At 35.8% G+C, this 6,619-nt stretch overlaps 1 non-coding gene across 1 annotated transcript; it reads left to right on the top strand.

Moving 5' to 3' along the window:
* The first annotated feature begins 5,478 nt into the window (after positions 1–5,478).
* Positions 5,479–5,585, top strand: LOC128032226 (small nucleolar RNA R71). The gene has a single exon (XR_008188354.1). It is a non-coding gene; the product is annotated as a small nucleolar RNA R71 (small nucleolar RNA).
* Positions 5,586–6,619: the final 1,034 nt, after the last annotated feature.

Raw genomic sequence — 6,619 nt, 5'->3', positions numbered from 1 at the left:
TTACATAAACCGAATGACATTCTTCTAAATACAAAAGTACCAAATAGACAGGTGAAAGTTGTCTTCTCTTGGTCACTAGAAGCTATAAAAATTTGATTATACCCTCAAATATCTATCAAGAAGTAGTGGAAGGCCTTCCCAGCTAATTTGTCCAACATTTGGTCAATAAAAGGCAAGGGAAAGTGATCCTTCCAAGTTGCCTTATTAAGCTTGTGATAATCCATGCATACTCTCCATCCTGTAATAGTGTGAGTTGGTATGAGCTCATTGTTATCATTACTGACCATTGTGACACCTCCCTTCTTGGGCACACACTGTACAGGACTCACCAAAGAGCTGTTCGAGATAAGGTAGATAATACCTGCATCAAGCCATTTGATTATCTGTTCTTCAATAGAATTGACATGGTAATCCTCCAATAAAGTTTTATGCATGCATATAGTAGTATTGATTCCTTTGATGTCGACAATTGTCCATCCTAATACCTTTTTAGATCTCTCGAGAACTTCCAACAACTTTACCTCTTGATCGAGTGTTAACTTCACAAAAATAACTACCGACAAAGTGTTGTTTTCACCCAAATAAGCATATTTTAAATACAACGGGAAATGTTTCAACTCTAATGTGGGAGGCTCCTCTATAAATGATTTAGGAGGATTAAAGGTGCAAACCGATAAGTCCAAGGGCTCAAAATTTTTCCCTGGTCTATCCACAATATAATTTGCCTCCATGAACTCATTGAATTCTCTAAAATTCTGCTTCATTTAGCTCAATCAAATTTGTATCACTATCTGAATTGCCATGGCAAAATTTTACAAACTCTTCTTCCACTGTTGTTTCTAGCAAATCAATGGCATGACAATCTTCACTCTCATTAGCACATTCCAGGGCATCAAATACGTTGAAAGTGATCTGCTAATCATTCACCTTCATGGTCAGTTCACCCTTTTGTACATCAATCAAAGTTCTGCCTGTAGCAAGAAAAGGTCTTCCAAGAATAATTGGCACATCTTTGTCAACTATACATTCTAAAATAATGAAGTCGGCTAGAAAAATGAACTTATCTACTTTTACCAATACGTCTTCAATTTTACCTTCCGGATGTGTATAGGATCAATCAGCTAACTGCAACATTACTATAGTAGGTCTTGTTTTTCCAATTCCCAAATTCCTAAATACGGACATGGGCATTAAGTTGAAATTTTCTCCTAAATCACATAGTGCCTTCCCAACATAATGATTTCCAATTGAGCACGGGATAGTAAAACTCTCTAGGTCTTTCAACTTTTGAGGTAATTTATTCATTAACATAGTCTTGCACCCTTTAGTGAGAGCAACCATTTTGAATTCTCCCAATCTTCACTTCTTTGACAATATATCTTTCATCGATTTCACATAATTGGGCATTTTCTCCGAACCTTTTACCAAAGGTATGTTGATGTGAAGTTGCTTAAGGACATCTAGAAATCTTTTAAACTAATAATCTTGTTTACAGGTGTGGAAGCACTGAGGAAGAGGTAGAGGTGATCGACCTTCAGGTTGCTGGAATTGTTTTGATATGGCAATTCTGTCGGCAAAATTACTTGATTTTGCTTCAGTAATGCTCTGTTTAGCCTTTTCGGGTTGTTCTGATATTTTTCCATGGTTGAGATCTGATTTTTTTATTTCTACAGTTGCATCTTTAACAACTCCATCCAGTTAAATCCCACTTCTAAGAGTTATTGCCTTGTAATGCTCTTTCTGTAACAGTATTTTTCAATGAAATCAGAATAGTGTTTTTGAGACCATAAATCTAAAGTCAAAAATTTTATTTTATTATTATTTTATTTCCTACAGCATATAGTAGTACCGTACAAAAATTTCGTTAAGAAATTTTACCATTTACATGCTCAATTTGATAAAAAGGACTAAATCGTGTAAACTGCAAAAGTTGATTTCTAATAGCTAAAGGTATTAAATATCTATAAGACTTTAAAGTGTAAGTCCTTGTATGATAATTAGACCATTAGAGTTGATAGTGGATGTGCATGGCTTGGAATTTGTGTAAATTTGATTAATTTTAAAGGTTAAATAAGAAAATATGTAATTAAATGATAAAATAATAAAACAAATAAAGCTTTCATCTTTCATTTCTATCTTCAACTGAAAATAGAATAAAGGAGTAGCCATTGTTGAAGCTACATTCGTCCATCCTTATTTCATTAATTAGGTATGTGTTTTTGTCCCGTTTTTGATAATTTCTATATTTTTGGGATTGTTGTAGCTTAACCTAGCTATCCCAGGTACTAATTTGTGAAAATTTTAAACTATTAGGGTTATTCCATTTATACATGTACATGATTTTTGAAGTTTGATAATAGAAAATGGATGATTGTTGTTAGATAAACAACTTTTGTAAAAGGATTTTTGGTGAAATTGTCAAATAGGGACTAAATTGAAAAATAGTAAATATTACATGGTATAATTTGTGAATTAGTGAAATGTGTGGGCTAATATAAGTGTATAAAATATTCGACTAGGCTTAGGTAAGGGTAAAATTGTATGAATTTTAGTTTTTGAGCCTAAGGACTAATTTGCAAAGAAGTTAAAAGTATAGGGGCAAAATGGTAATTTTCCAAAATATGATTGGTTTAATTGAATAAAACTATATTGAATTGAGTTAAATTTATCCATATAGATCAAGACACACCTCGTACGGAATTAGATCAGGGCAAAGGGAAAATCTCAGATTAATCGCCTCCGTATCTATATATACTCGTCGAGATAAGTTCGTGTAATTAAATTGTGTTTATATCTTTTTAATTGAATTATATATATGTTATGAATTGTCATACATAATTACCAAGTGCATATCCAACGACGTACGATGATTACCGAGTCCCGTTTGAATCTTAGGAATTCGTAGAATACAAATGACATGTCATTAGGGTTACATGATTTGATTACTGGTCCTGAATGTCCTTCCGATAGCTGAGGTCCTGCATGTGTTGCAAATACTCCATAGCTTGTTTGAGCAGCACCGTGTTGCTATGTTCTGACCCACATCTCGTATGAGCGTACCGATTTATAGCTCGTGAGAGCAAACCCATCTACAACTCGAGTGAGCATATCAATTAATAGCTTGTATAAGCATACATGTACATGAATTGACAGATTACAGTTATATGAGATAGCACACTATGTGAGCTATCCTTGGTATCCAACAGTATTCTAAACGATTCAACAGGAAATGTTTTGATACAAAATAATAAGAGTTCGATATGAACTATTATAGGTATATATGTGAATTACATAGAAATGTTGTTACATGGTATATGGAAACTTGAATTGGTTGATACATGTATATGGAACTTGATCAATAGTTATGTTCGTCTGAGTTTATTGGCTTGTATATGTAATTACATGGCTAGCATGGTTTGTGTATATGTGCTTAGGCATTTGGCCAAATTGTGTTGGGATATGCTTGTTTACTTACCTATGATATGACTAAATGGTAAGTTATATTCTATGTTATACGAACTTACTAAGCTTAAATGCTTACTCTATGTTATTTTTCGTGTTTTATAGTGAATCGGAAGGTCGTTCGGGTTGGAAGCTTGTCGGAGCTATATCACACTATCCATCTGCTATTTTGGTACTTTCAGTTGTTTAATTTTGGTTATAATGGCATGTATGGATATTTTTGCTAATGTGGTCATGTATTTTGGGTTGTTAAATGACCATCTGTTTGGCTTTTGTTTTGGCAATTTGATTATGGAATGAGTTTAGTATATGACATGTAAATATTAGCTTTCTAATGGTTGATGTTTAGAATTATTGTGAAATGGCATTTGGTTTGAGTGGTTTATATGGTGTTAGATGCTAGTGGTTGAATGGCATGATTAGTACCATTTGGTATATTTTGGCAAGCAAGTTCCATGTTATGTATTAAGGCAAACATGCCTATAAGTTAGTTGATTAATTCGCAAAAATGAATACATAGTTATACATGTTTATTTATTTTCATTTGAGGTGCCTAAGGGTATATTGGTTGTATGTGACCATACCATTTATATAAGGCTAGAATATGCATTGTTTTAGTGCCTCATTATGTTGGTGTATATGTGCATTTGTGGTTGTAGGTACATGCCAAATTGGGTGAGAAAAATGGCTTGTAAAATGACCTACTTTCATCTACACGGGCAGAGACACGGGCGTGTGTCTCAGCCGTGTGTAACGCGGTCATGTGTCCCCTATAGCTTTCAAAGGGTTGCAAGTCAGGCTATTACATGGCCTAGCACACGGGCGTGTGGGGTTACTTTGAAGGGTACATGGCCTGGCACACAAGCATATGACTTGGTTGTGTGACCCAATTCAGTGAGTTACACAGGCACAGACACGAGTTGGGACACGACCGTGTGTCCCTATTTTGAATGCCTACACGGCTTGAGACATTGGTGTGTCCCTTGGCCGTGTGAGTCACACAACCGTATGACCTCTGCCGTGTTGAAATTTTCACTATTATCTAAAAAATTCTCTAAGTTTCTGATTTAGTCTCGATTTGTTTCTAACGCATATTTAAGGCCTCGAGGGCTCGTATGTGGGACAATAAGTATGTTTTGACTTGGTTTTAATATGTTTATTGCTATATATGAAATGTTTGAAATTTCTGTTTGTTGGAATTGTAAACTCTAGTAATGCTCCGTAACCCTGTTCTGACGACAGATACGAGTTAGGGTTGTTACACTTTCCCTTGTGATCTTGTATTCTCGGCATCACTTAGCAGAATTCCTTGTGGTCTTGTACTCAAAGAATTTGCTATTTTCCCCACTTGATTCTCAAAGGGTCATAAGGATATGGCTTGACTCTAAATCATGGCATCATTCTTAGCCATATATTCTTTCAGCATAGATTCAATAGATGATGAAGTTGATGCCTAGCCTTGTTGGACATTTTGTCACGGTATAAGTTGATTAGAACCAGTCAATGCACTCTCAGCATTCTGCCTAATAGTAGTGTTTGAATTCCCAGTACCTTGACTACTAAAACCAAAGTTTGGGTCTTATTTCCAGCTAAGATTATAAGTGTTAGAATAGGGATTATTATTCCAGTTGAAGTTAGCCATGTAGTAAACAGATGCTGGGTTTGATGGACAATTATCAAACAGGCGATCTTCACCACAATAAACACAAGATGACTTGGCTGGTTTCAGCTCTTGGACCGAGCTGGCTTCTGCATTGTCTTGATCATATTAGCTAGAAAGATACATGGGCTATCAATGAAGTGATTGCATCAAGCCCAATAGTGCTAGCAGCTCTCCTACCAGTCCCAACTCGTGTGGTAGGATACTGATAATCATTACTGGCTACCTGTTCCAAAATTTCATATGTTTCATTCTAGGATTTATCCAACAAAGTACCATTGGCAGATGCATTGACTACCATACTTGTATGTGCATTCAGCCCATTATAAAATATCTCCATCTAAGTCCAATGTTGGAAACCATGCATAGGAAATTTCCTAATCAATTCCTTAAATCTTTCCTAGGCTCCGTACAATGTTTCATCCTCTGATTGCCGAAAAGATGTTATGTCATTTATGAGCCTGGCATTCAAGTTTGGTAGATTATAATGTAGTAAAAACCTCTGGCATAGGTCACTCCATGATGTCATTGTTATCGACTATAAAGCATTAAGCCACGCTCTTGCACTATCTCTTAAGGAATATGGGAATAGTTTGAGCTGCAGTGCGTCTTTAAAATTACCCTGTTGTCGAAAAGAATCACAAACTTCTAGAAAAATTCTCAAATGTAGTCTTGGATCTTCAATTGGCAACCCACTAAACTACCCAACTATTTGCAACATCTAAAACATAATCGGTTTCAACTCAAAATGCTAAGCTTGTATGTGTGATTTGGGTGCGCAGCAGAAAAGGCAACCTTGACAAGGGGTAAGCTGCTCAAACACCCAGGTAAGCCACTGTACGAAGTCCATGCTCTGATTCATTATAATATTCTGAAGTGATAGTGTTGTCCATACTTCCACTATAACAGGGCATTCTCGGAATAAATGGTCCATTGTTTCAGCTCTTTCTCCACATCGGGGGCAACTTGTGTTGACTGATAACTTCTTATACTGCATATTCACCTTTGTAGGCAAATAATTCCATGATAGCCTCCAGATTGTAATCTTTATTTTTGTTGGTAGATTCGGGCTCCAAATTTTTTTGTAGATGGTTTGTAAAGCATAAGCTCTAAGACTTTCATCCGAACTTTGTAATAGTTTATAGGCATTTCGGACCGTGAATTCACCCGACAATTCACCTCCCAAAATGAGGAAGTCCTCATGAGGTGTTCGTGCCAAGGGGATTCGAAGGATTCTTGCAGCGTCTTCTTCTGTGAAGGTACTATTTATCAGCTCCCTCTTCCAAAGTCTATTATTACTATCAATTAACTCATTTACTTTAAAATCACGCATAGAATTGGTCACTGTTGATAATCTAAAATTAACTGCATCTGGAATCCAAACATCACCATTAATGGATATATTAGTACCTGTACCAACCCTCCAGCATAGACCTTTTGCCAACCGCCCAAATACTTTTCCATACATAGGAGCAAATTTGAATCTTTATCATTCAT

This window comes from Gossypium raimondii, chromosome 8 (assembly GCF_025698545.1).
Source record: "Gossypium raimondii isolate GPD5lz chromosome 8, ASM2569854v1, whole genome shotgun sequence".
Classification (NCBI taxonomy): Eukaryota; Viridiplantae; Streptophyta; class Magnoliopsida; order Malvales; family Malvaceae; genus Gossypium; species Gossypium raimondii.
This window is presented reverse-complemented; position numbering and strand designations above follow the sequence as displayed.